Source organism: Camellia sinensis, chromosome 6, assembly GCF_055761805.1.
Source record: "Camellia sinensis isolate YWXY chromosome 6, ASM5576180v1, whole genome shotgun sequence".
Classification (NCBI taxonomy): domain Eukaryota; kingdom Viridiplantae; phylum Streptophyta; class Magnoliopsida; order Ericales; family Theaceae; genus Camellia; species Camellia sinensis.
The window spans coordinates 66,275,744-66,300,506 of NC_138966.1; positions in this window are offsets into that span (position 1 = coordinate 66,275,744).

A 24,763-nucleotide genomic window follows, 5' to 3' on the forward strand; every position below is an offset into this window, starting at 1 on the left:
AGACCTTCCGTCCCTGCCCGGGGGAGAGATGAGGAGGGCCGGATATTTCCCCGTACCAGGGGAGGGCGTACTCACGTCGGGAGCAGCTCGCGAGCTCCAGTCCCGGATGATGACGACGACGAGGAGTCAGAGGCAGAGGCAGAGGCGGAGTCCGAGTCATCAGAGGAGGAGACCGGAGGCGGTTCTAGCTCGGGCTCTGACGACGACGCTGATGATGCTCCTGGACCCTCGTCCAGGAAGAGGACTAGGACGGACTGACAGCCCCCCGGAGTGCTCGACATGGATGCAGATTTTTGCCATCTTCTTCTTTCTTTCTTGTACTTTTCTTTTTGGTTGGTAGATAGATTACCTTGTACTGCCGCAGGCAGATTTTTGTTTCCAAAACTTGTACATTTGAAAAAGATTATGAAATGAACAGATTTTTGCTTAAAAAAGTGTTACATTTACATATCTCATGTATTGCATCGCATCTCATCATGTTACACCTCAATGTAAACGAAATTGATTGGTTATCTGAAAATTGAACACTTGCACTGTAATAATCAGATAACTAGACAGTCAACAGCAAAATAACCCAAGCAAACCACTGCCTGATTCTGGACACACAGCCCTTGCTCTACTGGGGACTAATCTGCACACAGCCCATAACACAACATTCGATTCATTCTGCACATGGCAAATTCTCAAACAAACAGCCCAGTCTGACAGGACGGACCTCAAAGATGGAACCGGTTGGAGTCGAAATGCGTTCAAATGTAGAGAATGGCACAGCATCCTGAGCATAAGCGATTTTTGAAATCGAATGAGGGTTTTTCAAACCGGGATATCGAGCCTACCACTGAACACAGCGGGGAGGACTCAAGCAAAGAGGTACACGACCTAAACATAACGAGACACGCTCGGGAGAGACTCAAAACAAAAGACGAGACCGTCAAATGAAAGAGACACGACACACAGACGCGTAAACAAAGATGGGAGACCTCGGACCACGAGGAGCCAGTTCAATCTGGGTATTGTTTCCCACCCTTTCTCATTTGTGATCCTCACATCGCTCGACTCTCAAGGTCGGATTTTCTCTCAAAACCCCTTTCCTCACTTTTCTCTCAACTTACACCTCTCTATTCTTCAATCTCTCATTTTGCATCCCTCCACGGGGTGATTAATGGATGAATAGGAAGTTGCGGGTTCACGCCTGATGCCGTTAGCTCACAGCTATTTCTTCCGGCGGGCAGAGCGCCCTTCTGGCAAGTACGTTGGTGACGGGGGAAAGACAGAACGCCTGGCTCGACTGTGCCCCTAGTTCATCATTTTAACCATTTTTTCGTTTTTGCTTTCTACTAAAACGGTTTTGATCAAAACGAGAGTCGGATTAACGTACTTGTTCGATTTTTGATTTGAAAAGCATGCAAGTTAGGCAGCAAGCACTGAAAGTTTTCCTTTTTGGATCCAAGACAATGGTCCGGTTTTGGAAAATGAAGTAGTTTTCGAGAAAATAGTCAACCTCAGTAAAAATTTTCAAAAACTATTTTTCAAACAGCTGATGCTCGACAAGCATGGAGCTTACCCTTTGAGATGCGTAACCTCGGATCGGAGGCAATGGAAAATTACCCCTGGTTTGAAGGGGGGGTGGGAGGCAACGGAAAGTTGCCCCTAGTTTGAACGGCGGCTCGTGGCAACGGAAAGTTGCCCCTTGTTTGGGATGGTGCCGCAGCAATCCGCAGACAGTCTTCATTGGCGGTGGTCGAGCTCTTGGACACAGCGATGACGAAGACGGTCACAACACATATATGGACACAATCACCTTGAAGGGTGTTGGCCACTGGACTTTGGGGATGAAATCGAAACCATTGCATGGACTGAGACGCTATGAAAGCGTTGGGGGCTGGACTTCATGATGAAGTTGCCTACGTATCCCAAACATGGGAATCAAGCCTTACGTAGTTCCGGTTAAGGTACACTCGGGTATTTTAACCTTCACTTTGTTTGGCTCTCACTTTTGCCAAGGCGCCCAATGCGGGTTTTCGACCTTGCGAGCTTCTTTTCATTTTCTATTTCTTTTTCTTCTTTCTTTTTTCTTTTCTTGCTTTTTTTCTTTTTTTTTTCTCTTTTCTTTTCTTCTTTTTTTGTATTTTTCTCTTGCTCTAACTTTTGCCTGGGCCGCCCTTCCGGGTTTTCGGCCCAGCGAGCCTCTCAAAGGGTAAAAGTGTAGCAAGTCCATGCCAAATGGTTTTTTTGAAATTGAAGCCTCTCTGTGTCTAGGAGAACGGCTGTTGCACTGATTTGCAGAAGAATCCATCCCGGTTGCTCCACGAGCTTCTTCCGGCGAGATCTACTCCTTCTGATTCGGCTTGGGTGCTTCTTGATCGAAGGCTGTTTCGAAACTGGCCATACAGACCTTTCATGGCGTTTGTCCGTTGAACTTTCTGAACTTTCTGAACGGGTTCAAAGTTTGAACGGGTTGAATCTTGAGGCTGAGAGCGATCCTAGGCTGCGCAATCTCAAGAGCGATTCCACACAGGTCTTCGCAGGGCCGCGTAAAACATTTGTTTTTGAAAGTTTTTAAGAAAGCGACAAATCGCTCGCGCCGAAGATAGTGTGGAACCAATCTGGATCAGGCCAGGATCCTTCTCAGTACTCACGCCGACAAGCATGATTTTATTCATAAAAAGGCTTAGCACGCCTCTCTCTCTCTCAAAATGATCAAAATTCTGCAAAACCCGAGGAATTCCTTCCTCTTCGTTTTTATCACCGCAGTGTTCAAAAGGTTTGTTTTTTGGAAAACTTAGGTTAATGCAATGAGTTTGGCACACAGGAGAGCAGGCGAGATGTACTGTCAGCCCATTCAAATTCTCCGGCACTTATGCTGAAAGTAAGCATGAAGTTGAGATAGCAACAACTGTTTCAATCGGTTCTGTTGGTGCAACTGGCCCCTCGGCAGAAACAGACTCAAAACAAAAACAGATAATAACAAAACAAAACGGTGTTTGGGACAACAACCCCAGAATCACCAGGTATTATATACAACGGGGACTGACTCGATACAACAAGACAGACCCTTAAGTAAAAGACTAACTCAAGACAAAGAGACAGACTCAAAACAAAAGACTGACTCGATATCCAAGTCAGGATTTACAAAACTCGGTTTCACCGATGCTCAAAAATGCGTGCCAGACGTTTCATCCAAAATATACCAAATGTTGCCCGCAGGCGGTTCACTTTACATACTCGCAGTATCTGAGCCCTCGAAATCAAACAACTGAGTGGTGACGGGCTTGCCCGAGGTGGGTGGTAGGATAACCTTGTTATCAATCAAATCCTGCACTTCATGACGAAGGCGGGAACATCCATCGGTGCTGTGACCGGACTGTTGGTGGTACGCGCAGTACAAGGTAGCATCATGAGTGGCGGGGAGATTCTTCGGGAGTGGCCGGGGCTCCAAAGGCTTAAGATGCCCATTCTTCGCCAATATTAGCAATGCCCTAGACAAAGGCATGTGGAGATCGTGAAAGACCCTGCGCCCTCGGGGCAGGTACTTTGCAGTTTGAGGATTCTTGCCAGGTGCGCTGGCGAAAGGATCAGCTGGCGCTGCCTTGGCTTTTTGAACCTTCCCCGGTGCAGGGTTGGGAACTACTGGAATTGTCTGGGCATGACGGGGCCCATCCCAGTTTTCTGTCTGGCTTGAACTGCCTTTGATCGGAGCGGGGAAAGCATCATCCATAGCTTTGGTCACTATTGCAGACGTTTGTTGCTTATTCATCCCTCTGACTTTCAGAGCCTCGACTGCCCACAGCAGTTGCTCAATGGGGTCGGCATCTATCTTTGCCTTGTCTTTTCCTTTGGCCTCAGCCTGATCGAGGGTCTGGGTTGGTGCTGGCATGTCGTGGCTATGGCCGGAAGCCACCTCTGGTTGGCTGAGCTCTATTACAATCTGCCCCAGTAGCGGGGGCTCCTGTGGTACAAAATTCCCGGCATACGGCGCCGCTGGCGGTGAAGCCGACATTCCATAGGCGAGGTCTGTCACAGACCTTTGGAGATCGCCTATCATCCCCATCAATTCGAAGGTGGTGGGCTCACGAGCCTGGTATAACTGGGGAGCCCAAACCGGGTGCACAACAGGCGACCTAGGCGGGTATGACATACTGATGGCGGCCTCACTTTGCGGAGCGGTTCCCTACTCCAATGCAGCCGTCATAACCACAACTTCTTCTGAATTTTGTGCCGCCATAAATCCTGCCTCAGCAAGGGGAGACACTGACTATTCTGTTTCAACACTGCAACTCTCTGAACCTTGAAAGAAAAACAGACAGCATTTCAGCCCAAACTGATCAAACACGGGTGTAGCCAAACAACTGTACCCTACTGCTGATCACTGTTCCTAGATTTCTGTTCCCAAAATACTGAATCTGATACCCGCGGATAACTGATTCCTACAACTGATACTGGTGTCCCCAGGTTTGATACTCAAACTTGCAAACTGACATGTGCGTTCCCCTGTAGAGCAACACTCTACAAGCATATAACAAGTAAAGAGAACAAAACACCCCTATGTTGGGGTAGGGTTTCCCTGTCCTATTTTGTCAGGAGCTAGGGTTTCACTACGCACACAGCGGTTTTCAAACAACTTAGCATCGGGTAAGCAACCTGTCCTAGCTTGGAATGGTCACTATGGATCCGAATATGCACTAGGTCGAATGGTCAAAAGGGGTGCCCCGGTAAAACCGAGGTTTGTGTTCCCATACTGTCAGAGCCCATAGCCGGTCAGCCTTATGGACATGCCTTGACAAGACAAGCCTCCGGCAAACCGTTCAGGAATGGCAGATGGCAAACACTGTGTTCCTAGGCGCACCAATGCACATGCAATGCAAAGAAACACATAAATGAGATCAAAACAGGATATCACGAGTTCGAGTCAAACTCTCTAAAAATCCCCAGCAGAGTTGCCAGAAACTGTAGACGCGCCCGCGGGGGCCTCGTGCTACTACAGTTCGGACTCGCGATTTTTGTTGTCGCGGTTCTTAATCTGAACCAAAGAGTCCAAATCTGGCAAATCGTTTTGAGAAACAGATTTTTGAAAAAGTAGTGCCAAACATGGACTGCTTTGCTAGATACAGAGTCGCCACCTAAATATTTTAAACTGGGGAAATTTAGGAAACCCTGACTCGGTGCCGAAGGCCACATGTCCGTCATCACCGGAGTTGTCTCGGCTCGGGAGCTTGGGTACGATCGGGGAAGGTAAGCTATGAGCACCCCCTTTCGCCCGGTCCGAAGACCGGCCTCTACTAACCATGATATCCGTATTTGAAAACTTTATGTGTTCTTAAACCAATTATTAGCCTAGAATTACTATGTTATGCGCGCAGCAAACAAGTATAGACTAGATTGTCTAATTGGGAAATAAACATTGCATATCCGTTTGGTTTGAAAATGCTTTGGAATTTGCTACTCGTAAGTAGGCTAAAATACGGATTTCAATGAGTTTTTCCAACTCAAACAATCCAACCTTCACCCACAGGCATTCGAAACAGTTTAACACATAAGCATCTAGCCACATGTTAAGCATGCTGTCATGGCAATATTCACACATGTGATATGCTAAAGCGGAAATACTTACATAGTACTCCGTGCCAAAACAAAGAACTTGTTAGCGAACATGCATGATCCAAGTCCATGTGAAGTGCCTAATGCATCGCATACAAAATGTTACTAGAATAGGCTCGGCTATCCTAAACATGTTATGTGAAAATGCACAATTATCACATATTCAATTTTTGATTTGAAGTACGAATACAATTAGCGTGATGTACCGAGCCTAATGCATGCAATACAAATGCATGGATGCACACATGCATATCATGAGGTATGCTAAATTAAACGTGCCCTAATACTAACCATTAAAGCGGGTAAGTAAAAGGGAAGAAAGAAGTGAGGTTGGAAGACATACACACCACCCACACACACTTATTACAGGTTTGCCCTCGCTCGGAGGGACCGAATAAATATTACAAATTAATTAACTACGCAAGCTAATTAATATTACAAATTAACTAATTTAATTAACAAATTAAATAAATTAATTAAAGCAGGAAAACGCCTCGGGAAGCACGCCACCATGCATGGGCTGCCTCTGTTTTCCTTCCTTTCCTCCTCTGGAGGCTGTCAAAGCCTCAGGACTGATCCCTTGGACAGAGAGGATCACCACCGGCTGATTGAAATTGCCACCGGCAGTGTGGTATGGCCATCGGCACAAAATTGAACCTGTCGGCAGAGAAAATGGTGTCGGTCGGCACATTACACTGCCGGTCGGCAGAGTATTCCTGCAGAACCTGCAACTCACAGCAACAGAGGGCAAAACAAAGCATGGCAACACAATTCAAGGCATGTATGCACCAACCATGTCCCTTATCATTGTGATGACTCAAAGGGACATGTGCCTCGGTTCTCGGACCACCAATCACGCATTTCCATGCATGATGGCCCAAAGAACCAAGTATGCAACTTTGATTTCAAATGCATGCAAACCAATCAAACAAAACTCCCAATCCCTATCACCCAAGTCAAGGGACAAGGAATGCATGCAAGATGCAATGCAACCTAGGCATACAAGCTAAGGATGCAACATGGCATGGCAAAGCACTTATGCAAGCATACAAGCATTCATATGGCAATGCAAATAAATGGAAAGATGGACTTATACATGAATTAGGCAGCTCTAAAATAGACCTAAAACAGTGGCCATAAATGCTAAAGAGTGAGGGCTAAATGGCATACACACACACATGCACATAAGGACCAACACTTAAGCACAAATCAAGCAACATTCAAGCACACTTGAAAGGGACAAACATGAACAATTAGCATGCATTATAAGCCTTGAAATCATGCTAATACATGGTGCCAAACCAAGCAACAAATCAAGCCAAGCATGCATCAAATGGCCTAAGTGTTCAAAGCAAATCAATGAGGCATTGAACTACACTTAACATGACCAAACATGGCATGAAAAGAAGGGCCAAAATCAGAGGTTTAGCATGTTAAAACAAAGCTAAAGGACTACTTAGATGGCATCTAAGTGACTCAAAAAACAAAGACATGCATAAACAACAAAACTTGGAGCATTGCTACACAAGCTTCCAAAGCATTAAAGAGGCATGCAAGGCAATCAAACAAGCATGGAAATGGGACTGAAATGGCATGTAGAATGATCCCAAATCACCAAAACAATGCAAAGATGGCATGCTACACATGCACATACTCAAGGCCAACAAGCCCAAATACAAAGGAGCTATATCAAGCATGCCAAAATCAACCCAAACACTTATGGACAGACCTAGAACATGGCAAAATAAGCACATAATCTTCACAAGACTAAGCCTAAAACATGCTCCAACAAAGGCTAACAACCTAAGGCACATTAAGGCATAAACAAGGCATTACATGGCAACTATGCTAAACATGCATGGAGTTCCAAAACCAACTTGAAATCATGTTATATTATAGATATATAAGCATGAAAAACAAACCAAACATGCTCAACACACACTCAAGCATAGGCTTCCTTAAGAGGTCAAAATATGCCCTTTTCAAGGACAACAAGGAGAGGGGGTGGCCCTCTCCTTCTTGGGACTTCAAAGCATCATCTTCACCACTGAAATCCCTCAAGATTTCAGTGGTGAAGAGACCTCAACACCAAAATCCCGGAGCTAGCACAAAATGGCTCAAAAAGAGGCCTTTTGAGGTCTAAGGGTGGTCAACAACCCTCAAACAACAAAACACTCTTAATAAACAATAAAGAGGGCCTAAAAACAGAACTTTTTTTATGTTATACAATAATCACAAAAACAACTCTAAGATAGGTATAAAATCAATGCAAAAATGGGGAAAAAAAGGACTAGAATCTCACCCTTGAAGACCCCTTTACAAATGATGCTCCAATGACCTCCTTTGGCTTGAATCCAACACCAAAATCTCAAAACAAACCCTTTAGAACCTCAGCTCCAAGAGGAAGGTGAAACACTAGGTGTTTGTGTGCAATAGTGAGACACAAAACACCTAGTGAACAAAATGAGAGGGAAAGAGAGATAGAATGTGTATCTCACCCAAACCCTAGAACAAGAGCTCAACAATGGCTGTTTTGCTCTCCAAAATATCCTAAGTCTAACCTTGTCTCTCCTCTTTTGCCTTTAGAGAGAGCTTCTCTCTATATGCCTCTTGTAAAGCTTACAAGACAAGCTTTGCAAGAGGGAGATCCCTCCATACACGTGTATGGAGGGGAGCAAAAGCAATACAGCTGTCTAAAAATATCTGCAAAAGCAGATGAACATCAATCGGCCGGCCAAAAATGCCATCTTGGCCAAAAAGAGTGCCGGTCGGCAACAAATAGTGCTGACTGGCAACAAAGAGTGCCGGCTGGCAAACTATATTGCCGGTGGCAGCAAAAACCAACCGGTGGCATCTAGCCACTGCCGGTGGTGGGTGGGGATGGTCTACAAGCCCCACCCTGCCTCTCAAAGGCAAGATGCAAGTGTTTGGTGCAAAACCAGACACTAAACGGTCGAGTTCGGAGATCCTGAGGCAAGGCACGCGAGCCGAGGCCTCCGGGAACTCCAAACGAACACAAACATGGATAATCACCGAGTGTTCAAACGGTGACGTCCAAGTCTTGAGGACGGTCAAAAATGGGGTGTCTACAATGAGTTGAAATTGCTAAATTTCAAAAGAATGCATGTTGATAATGCAGGTTGTTATGAATAATGTGTATTGCCTCTTGAAAAGAGATGGGATTGACCGGTAATGGGTCGGGTTGTTTAATATTATGTTGTAATATTGTTGAGAATGGAGAAAACCTGTTTTTGAAAAACTTGTGTTTAATTTCAGGGATGAAATTCTTTAAGGGATGGAGGTTATAGCGATCTCGGTTGTCCCTTTACTATTCTGTCGTGTTCCGGACTTGGTTCCGTGAAGTTGGTAGTTGTATCTATCTTGTTGTCGTCCTTTAATTCCGCTTGATTGAGTTTTAGGATGTTTTGGGCAGGGTTGTTACAGGTTGGTTAGGCCTTGGTTTCAATTCCTTGTTGCCCAGTTTTTAGGCGGTCCGCTCGAGCGGGTCTTCTTGCGCTCGAGCGGGAATGCACACTCCCAATTTTTCGTGTCCCTATAAAACTTCTGCAGGTGTGATGTTTACGCTCGAGCAGGTTTCTTTACGCTCGAGCGGTAGCACTCAAGCGGGTACTCTGGCGCTCGAGCGGGTAGTACCTTTTCGGTGTAAGTTCTAGGTGGGGGAAATCTACGCTCGAGCGGACTGGTTTTCACGCTCGAGCGGATGTGCTTTATTCTTGTGTCTTGGCGCTCAAGCGGGCCTTTTTGCGCTCGAGCGGACCTAGTTTTTGTTCTTGACGCTCGAGCAATGTGTTTTCCGCTCGAGCGGGAATGTCGTATATCAGTTGGCTGTGGGACAGTTTTAAATCACTTTTTCTCATTCTTTCTCTCTCTTACTTTTCTGAAAAAGCCATTTGAGAGCTCCTCTCTCTAAAACCTTAACTTCTCTCTAAGTATTGATCTAGCTAGGGTGCTTTCCTCACCTTTGGCCTTTACAAAAGAGTTGTTGATCGTCGAGGGCTATCTTTTGATCTGAGAAACTCGTGGTTTTGAGCAAGTTCATTTTCATCATCTTCTTCGTTGGGTGTCATCTTTTGAGGTAGGGGTTCCTACTCACTCCTATGGTCTTTGACCTAGATTTTTAGTTGTTTTGATAGAGTGTTGAACTTGGGAAATTTTGGGACTTAGGGTTTCAAAATGTGTAAAAAGGGTTTTGTGATTTTGGGCTCATAACTTGTATTTTGGGTTTCAAAGTGATGATATAGTTGTTGGTTGGTGATATTGGAACCTTCGGGTTAATATCTAGAGTTAGGGGTACAAGCCATAATTTGTTGTTTAAAATTAATTGGTATAATTAATTTGGGAAAATTGTGAACTTACGGAATTGAGTTAGAAATAATGAAATTGGCTCATTATGTTGTGAAATGATGGAGTTGGATTTATAAATCGCTCGCTTTTGAAAATATTGATATTTTATTTGTTTGAGCTTTTATTATCTGTTTAGAAATAATTGCTTAGGCTACCGGTGGAGGGTAGTTTTGATTGTTGTAGACAATGCATGATGATTAGGCAAACTAAAACTAATCAATTGGATATGTCATAGAGTATGACGGTTGATAGAATACATTAACGTTATGTATTGATTGATTGCGTATATGACCTTTGTGTATATATGTTGTGTGTGTGGGAGGAGATAGGGATGTTGTCACGACCCCAAACCGCCCCTAGTAGTTTGGTGCCGTGATGGCCAGTAATCCGTAATTACCGAAGGCCAACTTACAAAATTCACACACAATCAGAGTATTTATATAGGGGGCTCACAAATGCGGAAGCAATAATTCAAGATACAAGTGGTCCATAAGAGCAGTGCATAAGTCAAATGAAATGGCATACATCTTTACATAGCTTTACAACTTGAATACATAAAGAAATGAAGTACAAAATACATATCACATCTTAACGAAAGGGCTTCTCAGCCGACATGTTCAAATACAAAAGCTTCAAGATTGCCGACGTCCTCACTGCCGACATAACATGCATACAAAACACACATCTCGGCGTAGCCGACTTCTAACTTGTTACCTACATATATACATAGGGAGGGTGAGCTTGGATACTCAGTGAATGATATAAGTAATAAAGGGGTAAATGAATGATTTCCAAGGTCCTTGTCAAAACAATACATATATCATAGCTTGTTCAAAACATGGGATGAATCAAGTTCATCAATCAAATCTTGGTCTTTCAAATCTTGCTTGGGATGTTAATAACATCTACATAATACATGGGGTGATGACATTTCGGACAAGACAAGGGAATAATCGACCCGGAATCGATTAGACAAATCCACCCGTTCATAGACCGTCGGTGGGGCCATCCGTTCATAGACCGTCGATGACAGAGATCTCTCAAACATGGTGCTACATGGGCTTAGAGTCCCCTAGCATGGGAGGACTTTCCAAGAATGTCATCAAAACAAAGTTTATACTTGATACACAAAATAGAGATAATCATTCATGCTTGATCAAATACTTTTCTAAAACGAAGCAAGGCTTTAACTCACCTAGTTCTTGGGACGTCGGGATCAAGGCAAAGGTCCAAGTCCTACAAACACATGTCAAAGTCTATTGAATGCACTCTTAAAAACAAGCTTCACTTGAATGCAAATGATCTAGGGGAAACATGCTGGAATCATCTAGGGAAAACATGCTGGAAACATCTAGGGAAAACATGCTGAAAACACCTAGGGAAAACATGCTGGAAACATCTAGGGAAAACATGCTGAAAATACCTAGGGAAAACATGCTGAAAACACCTAGGGAAAACATGCTGGAAACATCTAGGGAAAACATGCTGAAAATACCTAGGGAAAACATGCTGAAAACACCTAGGGAAAACATGCTGAAAACACCTAGGGAAAACATGCTGGAAACATCTAGGGAAAACATGCTGAAAATACCTAGGGAAAACATGCTGGAAACATCTAGGGAAAACATGCTGGAAACACCTAGGGAAAACATGCTGAAAACACCTAGGGAAAACATGCTGGAAACATCTAGGGAAAACATGCTGAAAATACCTAGGGAAAACATGCTGAAAACACCTAGGGAAAACATGCTGAAAACACCTAGGGAAAACATGCTGGGTACCAACCAGGTCCTGGAATGGATGCACAGAGATGATCTAGGGTAAAACGACCTAGCTGGGTGAACTCAGGAGGTCTTGGCCGAGGTCCCACACCTCTTGGCCGAGGTGTGGTTACCTAGGCTTCAGTATGCAGCTGTCTGCCGAGGTGTTACAAGGTGCCGGCATGGGTGTACCATGGTCGGCCTAGGTGTGCAGTGGTTAGCCTAGGTGTGCATGCAAGATAAACTAACGTGCAAGTGATCATGCAAGGTAGACCAAGGTGTGTGATCTAGGCAAGAGTGGTCTCGGTGATCACACCTAGGGAAATGAAGCCTGGAAATCTGGGTTTCCTCCTTGAAGAACATGAAGAACATGAGCATGAAGAACATGAAGAACATGAATGCTAAAATCATAACTTGTTATTACAAGATCTGGGATTTCATGACATGAGTTTGAAAACATGGACCTGGGTACCCATACTTGAAAATCATGTGGAAACAAACACAAAAACATGGATCTTGGCATGAGCTTTCGGATCAAAACATGACTTTTCTTGAAGAACACATGAAAACCATTTTCTCTTTCTAAAACCGAACTTCAAAGCAATGCATGGCTTACAAATCATATTCAATCATGCAATGCAATATCATAAACATATAGAACAACAAGAGCGGATCAAGAATCTAACCTTAGAACACGGATCTAACGGTTCGATCTCAAAGAATCAAGCTTGGAAATCCACTCTCTCTCAAGAACTCTTCTCCCTCTTCTAGAGCTTCTCTCTCTACTCTTCAAAACAAGATACAACAAATGAGGGGTTTCTCTCTCTGCCGGCTAACTTAACTCTTAGCTCGGACACGTGGCAACGGTTGGTTGGTTCTCTTCAAAAAGGTGATAGATTGACAAGACAAGGCCCTGACACGGCGTATCTAGCAAGCTACTCGGAATGGCACTCCGGCAAGTATTGACATCGGCTAACCACAAGACTTCGGCAACTAGGGTGACAATGACCTCGGCTAGAAAGGACAACACTTGACTAAGCTGTGCCACACCTCGGCCTAGATGTGCCACACCTCGGTCTAGGTCATTCCAGTCCCAGAACAAGATCACTAGGTGCAAGGATTAAGGATCTCGGACGCCTAGGTGATAACATCTCGGCCAATATGCCTAGGTGACGGTGGAGGTCAACCAAAGGGGTTCCAAGATGGTCCAAGGTGTAAGAGGTTCAAAGGTGTGACCTAGGCTTGGCATGACCTAGGCTTGACATGACCTAGGCTTAATCATGACCTAGGCTTGGCATGACCTAGGCTTAACATGACCTAGGCTTGGCATGACCTAGGCTTGACATGACCTAGGCTTGACATAGCAAGGAAGGAACAAAGCATGCATACAACACTTAGGGAAAACATGATAGCATCAAGACAAGACAAGAACCTTTACCTAGGCAAAACAAGTCCAAGTCTACAAATGCAAGCTTAACAAGACAAAATCATGCAAATGTACATGAACATGACTAAGACATGAATGTGGGTTATTACAGATGTACTCCACGGTTTAGGGGAAGATAGGGGATGGACCTCTAAACCGGATGTTGTTTGGGAGGAGATAAGGGATGGACTCCACTGATACAGCTCATATGCTTGTCAGATAATGTGTTGATACAGCTCGTATGCTTATCTTTGGAAGTGTTGATGCAGCTCATATGCTTGTCACTGGATGTGTTGATATAGCTAATATGCATATCTGTTGAAATGTGGATACAGCTTGTATGCTTATCTGTTGAGATGTTGATACAACTAATATGTTTATCTATTGTAAAATGGGAAATGTTTAATATGAGTCATTGTCTCATATAAGTGGTTGGCCAGGTTCTGAGCCATTGATGTAAATTGTGAAATTGTTAAGAAATGAAAACTGAAATGAAACATGAACATAGTGATCATGAAGTTGAAATGGATTATGGATTGGTTTATGAAAGATGAACATTTATCAATTGCTAATGTCTTAGTCATTGCTCATACAGTGTTTAGCATATCTCTACTGGGCGTTGGCTCACCCTTTATGGGACATTATTTTCAGGTACAGGTAGTATGCCACCCCCAAGAACATAGATTGGATGATGATGAGAGTTGAAGACTCTTTCTTTTGTTTATTTTGATGTATTACATGTAAATTCAAGCCAAGGGCTTAATATGTATTGAGTTAGTACTCTTCTTTTTGTAACCAAGTATTAACTTGGAAAGCTGTAAGCCCTTAGGGCATTTGCTTTTGTTGTTAACATGTAATACAGATGTAAGAATTACTCTGATGAATAGAAATGGTCGATTTCTTTTGTATCAATGCATGTCTGAAATGTTGGTTTAATGTTATTATTTTGAGGGCGTTACAAAAGTTTAACTCAAACTAATCTTGCTTAGCCTCCAAGAAAGAGATTCTACTGAGTAATTGTAGCTTAATGATATTTGTTTAACTTAAGCACCTCATTTAATGTTTTCCAAATGGATGAATTTGACTTCCCTTTAATTTTCATCCTATTTCCCTTTCTTTTCTCTAACATTCTCTTCTAGTTCACATGTAGAATGCTTCTCTCTAACTCTCTCCGTCCTTTTCCATCCTTCTCTCTTTTGTTCTACGAACTAATTAGCTAAGGCAATTAATAGTTTCAGTAGCTTAAGTGGCCAAGTTTGACTCAAACTAATCTTGCTTAGCTTCCAAGAAAGAGATTATACGGAGTAATTGTAGAGTAATGATATTAGTTTAACTTAAGCACCTCATTTAAGGTTTTGTCAAACACTTAAGTGTTCAATTCTCAAGTCCATAAGGATGAATTTGAAGTCGCTTTAATTTTCATCCTATTTTCCTTTCTTTTCTCCAACTTTCACTTTTAGCTCTCAAGAAGAAAGTTCCGCCCTAACTCTCTCCGTACTTCTCCATCCATCTCTCTTTTCTTCTAGGAACTAATTACCTTTGGCACTGTAGACACCCCATTTTTGACCGTCCTCAAGGCTTGGACGTCACCGTTTGAACACTCGGTGATTATCCATGTTTGTGTTCGTTCGGAGTTTTCGGAGGTCTCGGCTCGCGCGCCTTGCCTCAGGATCTCCGAACTCGACTATTTAGTGTCTGGTTTTACACCAAACACTTGTGTTTTGCCTTGGAGGGGCAAGGAATGCCTTGTGAGGCATCCCCACACACCACCGGCAGTAGCTAGTGGTCACCGGCTGGTTTTTGCTGCCATCGGCACATTTTGTTGCCGGTCGGCACTCTTTGTTGCAGGTCGGCACTATTTGTTGCCGGCCAGCACTCTTTTTTGCCAAAATGGCATTTTTGGCCGGCCGACTACTGTGCATCTGCTTTTGCAGATATTTTAAGACAGCTGTCTTGCTTTTGCTCCCCTCCATACACGTGTATGGAGGGATCTCCCTCTTATGAAGCTTGTCTTGTAAGCTTTACAAGACAAAAGCTTCTATAAAGAGAAGCCTTGTCTCTTGGCCTTAGGGTTGGAGACTTGAAACATTTTGGAGAGCTTAGACAGCCATTGTTAGGGTTTGAGTTCTAGGGTTAGGGTTAGATACACATTATCTCTCTCTTTTTCCCTCTTGTGTGTGTTAAAGTGTGTTTAGTCCATACTATTGCACACAAACACCTAGTGTTTCACCTTCACTTAGCTACTGAGGTTCTAAGCGACTGATTTTGAAGTTTTGGTGTTGGATTCAAGCCAAGGAGGGCCATTGGAGCATCATTTGTAAAGGGGTCTTCAAGGGTGAGAATCTAGTCCCATTATTCCCCAATCTTGCATTGTATTTTTACCTGTCTTAAAATCATTTTTGAGCTTAGTGTATAATACAAAAAAGTTCTGTTTTTAGGCCCTCTTGATTGTTTATTAAGAGTGTTTTGTGGTTTGGAGGTGTTTGACCCCTCTTAGGCCTTGAAAGGCCTCATTTTGTGCTATTTTGAGCAAGTTTCGAGACTTTGGTGTTTGGGCCTCTTCACCACTGAAATCTTGAGGGATTTCAGTGGTGGAGATGGTGCCTTGAAGTCTCCAAAAGGGGAGGGCCACCCCCTCTCCTTGTTGTCCTTGAAGAGGGCATGTTTTGGCCTCTAAAGGGAGCCTATGTTTGAGTGTGTGTTGAGCATGTATAGACTGTTTTTCATGCTTATATTTCCATAATATAACACGATTTTAAATTGGTTTTGATATACCATGCATGCTTAGCATACCTACCATGTAATGCCATGTTATTGCCTCAATGTGCCTTAGGTTGTTAGCCTTTGTTCAAGCATGTTTTAGGCTTAGTCTTGTGAAGCTTTTGCGCATATTTTGCCATGTTTTAGGTCTGTCCTAGGTTGTTCGGGTCGGATTTGGCATGCTTAGTATAGCTCCATTGTATTCGGGCTTGTTGGCCTCAAGTATGTGGATGTGTAGTATGCGTTGCTTGCATCATTTCGGTGGTTTGGAACCACCCCACGTGTTATTTCAGTCCTTTTAGCATGCCTAAATGTTTGCATTTTGTGGCCCTTTTGTTACTTCAAGAGTTGATGCCCCATGCTTCATATTTGTGCCATGATGTATACCTCTAGGATTAGGTTGCTTAGATGCCATCTAAGTGATTCTTAAGGCTTGTTTTTGCATGATTTGGGACTGTTTTGACCCAATTTGGTCATTTGCTTCATAAGTCATATGATCATGCTTTAGGTCCTTGGGCCTCGTTGTATGTATAGCTTGCATGAGTAGGTTAATTTGGCATCATTTCCTACATGTTTTCAAGGCTTATAATGTATGCTAATTAGTCCATGATTCCCCCTTTCAAGTGTGCTTGAGGGTTGCCTAATTTGTGCCTAAGTGTTGGCCCTTAATCACATGTATGTGTGCACGTGTTTTGGTCCTTTGTTTTGGTCATTTTGGCTACTGTTTTGGGCCTTATTAAAGCTGCCCAAATCTTGTATAAATCCATCTCTTCATCCATTTGCATTGCCACATGTTTGCTTGCATGCTTGCATAAGTGCCTTGCCATGCCATGTTGCATCCTTAGTTTGTATGCCTAGGTTGCATTGCATCTTGCATGCATGCCTTGTTCCTTGAGTTGGTGATAGGAATTGGGCCTTGCTTTGTTTGTATGGTTTGCATTTCATTTGACATGAAAGTTGCATACTTGATCACTTGGGCCATCATGCATGGAAATGCGTGATTGGTGGTCCGAGAATCGAGATACATGCCCCTTTGAGTCACAAACATGATAAGGGACATGAATGGTGCATATATGCTTTGAATTGTGCTGCCATGCTTTGCCTTGCCCTCTGTTGCTGTCAATTGCAGGTTCTGCAGGCATTCCTTGCCGACCGGCAGTATATATTGCCGACCGGCAGTATATATTGCCGACCGGCAGTAAACGAGTAGCTGATGGATTCATCTTATGCCGGTGACTACACCACACTGCCGGTGGCAATTCTATTCAGCCGGTGGCACTCCTCAATGTCCAGAGAAGCAGTCCTGAGGTTTTGGCAGCCTCCAGAGGAGTGAAGGAAGGAAAACAGAGGCAGCCTATGCATGGCGGTGCATTTCCCGAGGCGGTTTTACTGCTTTTCGTAGCTTATTTAATTTGTTAATTAATTAGGTAATTTGTAATATTAATTAGCTTGTGTAGTTAATTAATTTGTAATATTTATTCGGTCCCTCCGAGTGAGGGCAAATCTGTAATAAGTGTGTGTGAGTGGTGTGCATGTCTTCCAATCCCCACTTCTTTCTTCCCTTTTACTTACCTGCTTTGATGGTTAGTATTAGGGCACGTTTAATTTAGCATACTTTATGCTATGCATGCGTGCATTCATACATTTGTTTCGCATGCATCGGGCTCGATACATCATGCTAACTGCATTTGTACTTCAATTCAAAAATTGAATACGTGCATCAATCGATCGCATTTCACATGCCATGTTTAGGGTTGGTCGAGCCTGTCTAGATTGCATTTTCGCATGCGATGCATTAGCCATTCTTAACATGAACTAGGACATGCATGTTTGCTAACTAGTTTATTGTTTTGGCACGAAGTACAATGTGAGTATTTTAGCTTTAGCATCCCACATGTGTGTGAGTGTTACCATGATAGTATGCTTGTCATGCGGCTAAATGCTTATGTGTTAAATTGTTTGAATGCCTGTGGGTGGAGGTTGGATTGTTTGAGTTGGAAAAACTCGTTGAAATCCGTATTTCAGCCTACTTGCGAGTAGCAAATTCCAAAGCGCTTTTCAAAACCGAACGGATATGCAATGTTTATTTCCAAATTAGGCAGTCTAGTCTATACTTGTTTGCTGCGCACATAACGTAGTAATTCTAGGCTAATAATTGGAATAAGAACACATAATATTTTCAAAAACGGATATCACGGTTAGTAGAGGCCGATCTTCGGATCGGGCGAAAGGGGGTGCTCATAGCTGACCTTCCCCGATCGTACCCAAGCTCCCGAGCTGAGACAACTCCGGTGATGACGGACATGTGGCCTTCGGCACCGAGTCAGGGTTTCCTAAATTCTCCCATTTTAAAATATTTAGGTGGCGACTCTGTATCTGGCAAAGCAATCCATGTTTGGCACTACTTTTTCAAAAATCTGTTTTCTCAAAACGATTTGCCAGATTTGGACTCTTTGGTTCAAGATTAAGAACCATGACAAAAATCGCGAGTCCGAACTGTAGTAGCGAAGGCTCGCGGGACGCGTGCTACAGGCACCTATTAGTTTCATTAGCTTAAGAGGCCAAGTTATTCACCCCAAAAAAATTTTAAATATTCACCTAAAAGCTTAAGAGGCCAAGTTTAACTCAAACTACTCTAGCTTAGCCTCCAAGAAAGAGAATTTACGGAGTAATCGTAGCTTAACGATATTATTTAACTCATTTCATGTTTTCTAGATCACTTAAGTGTTCAATTCGCAAGTCCAAAAGGATGAATTTCAATACGCTTTAATTTTCATCTTATTTCCCTTTCTTTTCTCTAAATTTCTATCCTACCACTCAAGAAGAAAGTTTTTCTCTCACTCTCTCCGTCCTTCTCCAACCTTCTCTCTTTTCTTCTAGGAACGAATTAGCTTTGGCAGCTATGACCTTCATTAGCTTAAGTGGCTAAGTTTAACTCAAACTAATCTTTCTTAGCCTCCAAGAAAGATACTTTATTGAGTAATTGTAGCTTCACAATATTAGTTTAACTTAAGCAACTCATTTCATGTTTTCTAAGTCACCTAAGTGTTCAATTCTCAAGTCAAAAAGAATGAATTTAAATTTCCTTTAAATTTCATCGTATTTCCCTTTCTTTTCTCTAACTTTCTCTTCCACCTCCCATGAAGAAAGTTTCTCTCTAATTCTTTAAGGTTTTGTAAATCATCTCACTTAAGGTTTTGTTCAATTCTCAAGTCCATAAGGATGAATTTGAATTCGCTTTAATTTTAACCCTATTTTTCTTTCTTTTCTCTAACTTTCTCTTCAACCACTCGAGAAGAAAATTTCTCTCTAAGTCCCCCACCCTTCTCCATCCTTCTCTCTTTTGTTCTAGGAACTAATTAGCTTAGGCAACTATTAGATTCATTAGCTTAAGTGGCCAAGTTTAACTCAAACTCATCTTGCTTAGCCTCTGAGAATTTTTTGTTGGGTGCACCTGGGGTATGCCCCCTGTAAACTTGTATATTTCATTGTCTTTATTTTATGACTTACTTACCCCAAAAAAAAAGCCACTGAGAAAGAGAATTTACTGAGCAATTGTAGCTTAGCGACATTATTTTAACTTAAGCAACTCATTTAATGTTTTCTAAATCAGCTAAGTGTTTAATTCTAAAGTCCAAAATGATGAATTTGAATTCGATTTAATTTTTATCCTATTTTCCCTTTCTTTTCTCTAACTTTCCCTTCTAGTTCTCAAGAAGAAAGTTTCTCTCAAACTCTCTCCGTCCTTCTCCACCCTCTCTTTTGTTCTAACAACTAATTAGTTTAGGCAAATAATAGTTTCATTAGCTTAAGTGGCCAATCTTTGTTAGCTTCCAACAAAGAGAAATTACAGAGTAATTCTTAACGATATTAGTTTAACTCAACTCATTTTTATCCACCCAAAAAAAAACTCAACTCATTTAATGTTTTCAAAATCACCTAAGTGTTCAATTCTCAAGTCCAGAATGATGAATTTGAATTCCCTTTAATTTTCATTCTATTTCCCCTTCTTTTCTCTCACTTTCTTTTCTAGCTCTCCGGAAGAAAGTTTCTTTCTAACTCCCTCCGTCCTTCTCCATCCTTCTCTATGTTGTTCTTGGAACTAATTAGGTTAGGCAACAAATAGTTTCATTACCTTAAGTGGCCAAGTTTGACTCAAGCTAATCTTGCTTAGACTCAAAGAAGGAGATTTCACTGACTAATTGTTGCTTAAAGAAATTAGTTTCACTTAAGCAACTAATTTCATGTTTTCTAAATCACCTAAGTGTTCAATTTTAAAGTCCAAAAGGATGGATTTGAATTCAATTCAATTTTCATTCTATTTCCCTTTCTCTTCTCTAACTTTCCCTTCTAGCTCTCAAGAAGAAAGTTTCTCTCTAACTCTCTCCGTCCTTCTCCAACCTTCTCTCTTTTGTTCTAGGAACTAATTAGCTTAGGAAACTAATAGTTTCATTGCCTTAAGTGGCCAAGTTTAACTCAAACTAATCTTGCTTAGCCTCCAAGAAAGAGATTTTACTGAGTAACTGTGGCTTAACGATATTAGATTAACTTAAGCACCACATTTAAGGTTTTGTAAATCACCTAGGTATTCAATTCTCAAGTCCAACAGGATGAAACTGTATTCACTTTTAATTTTCATTCTATTTTCCTTTCTTTTCACTAGCGTTTTCTGTTTTACCACTCAAGAAGAAAATTTCTCTCTAACTCCCCGGTCCTTCACCATCCTTCTCTCTTGTTCCAGGAAGTAATTAGCTTAGGCAACTTTTAGTTTCATTAGCTTAAGTGGCCAAGTTTAACTCAAACTCATCTTGCCTAGCCTCCAAGAAAGAGAATTTACTGAGTTATTATAGCATAACGATATTACTTTAACTTAAGCAACTCATTTACTCTTTTCTAAATCACCTAAGTGTTCAATTCTCAAGTCCAAAAGGATGAATTTGAATTCCCTTTAATTTCCATCCTATTTCCCTTTATTTTCTCTAACTTTCTCTTCTCGCTCTCTGGAAGAAAGTTTCTCCCTAACTCTTTCTGTCCTCCGCCCTTCTCTCTTTTGTTCTAGGAACTAATTACCTTTACCAACTAATAGTTTCATTAGCATTAAGTGGCCAAGTTTAACCCAAACTCATCTTGCTTAGCCTCCAAGAAAGAGATTTTACTGACTAATAGTAGCTTAACGATATTACTTTGACTTAAGCACCTCATTTAAGGTTTTGTAAATCACCTGAGTGTTCAATTCTCAAGTCCCAAAAGGATGAATTCGAATTCGTTTTTATTTTCAACCTATTTCCCTTTGTTTTCTCTAACTTTCTCTTCTAGCTCTCAGGAAGAAAGTTTCTCTCTGACTCTCTTTGTCCTTCTCCATCGTTCTCTATTTTGTTCTTAGGAACTAATTTTGTTAGGCAAATAATAGTTTCATTAGCTTAACTGGCCAAGTTCAACTCAAACTGATATTGCTTAGCCTCCAAGAAAGAGACTTTACTAAGTAATTGTAGCTTCACGATATTAGTTTAACTTAAGCAACTCATTTCATGTTTTCTAAGTCACCTAAGTGTTCAATTCTCAAGTCAAAAAGGATGAATTTAAGGTTTTGCAAATCACCCAAGTGTTCAAATCCCATGCCCAAATGGAAGATTTTGAATTCGCTTAACTTTTCATCATATTTCCCTTTTTTTTTTTCTCTTACTTTGTTTTCTAACTCTCAAGAAGAAAGTTTCTCTCTAACTCTCTCCGTCGTTCTCCCTCGTTCTCTCTTTTATTCAAGGAACTAATAAGTTTTGGCGGCTAATAGTTTCGTCAGCATAAGTGGCCAAGTTCAACCCAAACTAATCTTGCTCAGCCTCCAAAAAATGGGAATTTACTCAGTAATTGTAGCTTAACGATATTACTTTAACTTAAGCAACTCATTTAATATTTTCTAAATCACCTAAGTGTTCAATTCTCAAGTCCAAAAGGGTGAATTTGAATTTGCTTTAATTTTTCATCCTATTTCCCTTTGTTTTCTCTAACTTTCTCTTCTAGCTCTCAGGATGAAAGTTTCTCTCTGACTCTCTCTGTCCGTGTCATTCCTTCTGTATTTTGTTCTAGCAACTAATTTGGTTAGGTCGCTTATAGCTTCATTACCATAAGTGGCCAAGTTTAACTCAAACTAATCTTGCTTAGCCTCCAAGGAAGAGATTTTACTGAGTAATTGTAGCTGAACGATATTAGTTTAACTTATGCAATTCATTTCTTGTTTCCTAAATCATTTAAGTATTCAATTCTCAAGTCCAAAAGGATGGATTTTAATTCCCTTTAATTTTCATTCTACTTTCCTTTCTCTTCTCTAACCTTTCCCTTCTAGCTCTCAAGAAGAAAGTTTCTCGCTACGTCTCCCCGTCCTTCTCCAGGCTTCTCCCTTTTGTTCTAAGAACTAATTAGCTTAGGCAACTAATAGTTTCTTTAGCTTAAGTGGCCGAGTTTAACTCAAACTAATCTTGATTAGCCTCCAAGAAAGAGAGATTGCACGGAATAATGGTAGCTTAAAAATATTAGTTTAGCTTAAGCACCTCATTTAAGGTTTTGTAAATCACCTAAGTGTTCAAAGGTTGAATCTGAAGTCGCTTTAATTTTCATCCTCTTTCCCTTTATTTTCTCTAGCTTTTTCTCTTGTAGCACTCGAGAAGAAAATTTCTCTCTAACTCCCCCGTCCTTCTCCATCCTTCTCTCTTTGGTTCTAGGAACAAATTACCTTAGGCAACTATTAGTTTTTTTTTTTTTGGGTGAATAAGAAATAAAATAAAACAAGGAAAATTTACACGAATACAAGGGGCATACCCCAGGCCCTACCACAAACTACCAACAACGACAAAGAAACAAGAAACAACCAAGCAAAGCTAGAAGACCGAAACCATCATCAACCTACCAAGGCCTAAACCATATAACTTGTACAAAAGCCATGTCCCAAAACAGATAGGGATATTAAGCCATGTCCCAAAACATATAGGCAACTATTAGTTTTATTAGCTTAAGTGGCAAAATTTACCTCAAACTAATCTTGCTTAGCCTCCAAGAAAGAGAATTTAATGTGTAATTGTAGCTTAACGATATTACATTAACTTAAGCAACTCGTTTAATGTTTTCTAAATCACCTAAGTGTTCAATTCTCAAGTCCAAAAGGACAAATTTGAATTCCCTTTAATTTTCATCCTATTGCCCTTTGTTTTCTCTAACTTTCTTTTCTAACTCTCAAGAAGAATGTTTCTCTAAAACTCCCTCCGTGCTTCTCCATCCATCTCCGTTTTGTTCTCCGAACAAATTAGGCTAGGTGACCTAGTTTCATAGGCTTAAGGGGCAAAGTTTTTTTTTTTTTGGGTGAATAAGAAATAAATAAAACAAAAAGAGATTATACTGAGTAATTGTAGACTAATGATATTAGTTTAACTTAAGCACCTCATTTAAGATTTTGTCAATCACTTAAGTGTTCAATTCTCAAGTCCAAAAGGATGAATTTGAAGTCGCTTTAATTTTCATCCTATTTCCCCTTCTTTTCTCCAACTTTCACTTCTAGCTCTCAAGAAGAAAGTTTTTCCCTAACTCTCCCCGTACTTCCCCGTCCATCTCTCTTTTCTTCTAGGAACTAATTACCTTTGGCAACTATTAGTTTCATTAGCTTAAGAGGCCAAGTTTAACTCAAACTACTCTAGCTTAGCCTCCAAGAAAGAGAATTTACTGAGTAATCGTAGCTTAACGATATTATTTAACTCATTTCATGTTTTCTAGATCACTTAAGTGTTCAATTCACAAGTCCAAAAGGATGAATTTCAATACGCTTTAATTTTCATCTTATTTCCCTTTCTTTTCTCTAAATTTCTATCCTACCACTCAAGATGAAAGTTTTTCTCTCACTTTCCCCGTCCTTCTCCAACCTTCTCTCTTTTCTTCTAGGAACGAATTAGTTTAGGCAGCTATAAGCTTCATTAGCTTAAGTGGCCAAGTTTAACTCAAACTAATCTTTCTTAGCCTCCAAGAAAGAGACTTTACTGAGTAATTGTAGCTTCACGATATTAGTTTAACTTAAACAACTCATTTCATGTTTTCTATGTCACCGAAGTGTTCAATTCTCAAGTCGAAAAGGATGAATTTAAATTTCCTTTAAATTTCATCGCATTTCCCTTTCTTTTCTCTAACTTTCTCTTCCACCTCCGAAGAAGAAAGTTTCTCTCTAATTCTTTAAGGTTTTGTAAATCATCTCACTTAATGTTTTGTTCAATTCTCAAGTCCATAAGGATGAATTTGAATTCGCTTTAATTTTCATCCTATTTCCCTTTCTTTTCTCTAAATTTCTATCCTACCACTCAAGATGAAAGTTTTTCTCTCACTCTCCCCGTCCTTCTCCAACCTTCTCTCTTTTCTTCTAGGAAGGAATTAGCTTAGGCAGCTATAAGCTTCATTAGCTTAAGTGGCCAAGTTTAACTCAAACTCATCTTGCTTAGCCTCTGAGAAAGAGAATTTACTGAGCAATTGTAGCTTAGCGACATTACTTTAACTTAAGCAACTCATTTAATGTTTTCTAAATCAGCTAAGTGTTTAATTCTAAAGTCCAAAATGATGAATTTGAATTCGATTTCGATTTAATTTTTATCCTATTTTCCCTTTCTTTTCTCTAACTTTCCCTTCTAGTTCTCAAGAAGAAAGTTTCTCTCAAACTCTCTCCGTCCTTCTCCACCCTCTCTTTTGTTCTAACAACTAATTAGTGCAGGCAAATAATAGTTTCATTAGCTTAAGTGGCCAATCTTTGTTAGCTTCCAACAAAGAGAAATTACAGAGTAATTCTTAACGATATTAGTTTAACTCAACTCATTTAATGTTTTCTAAA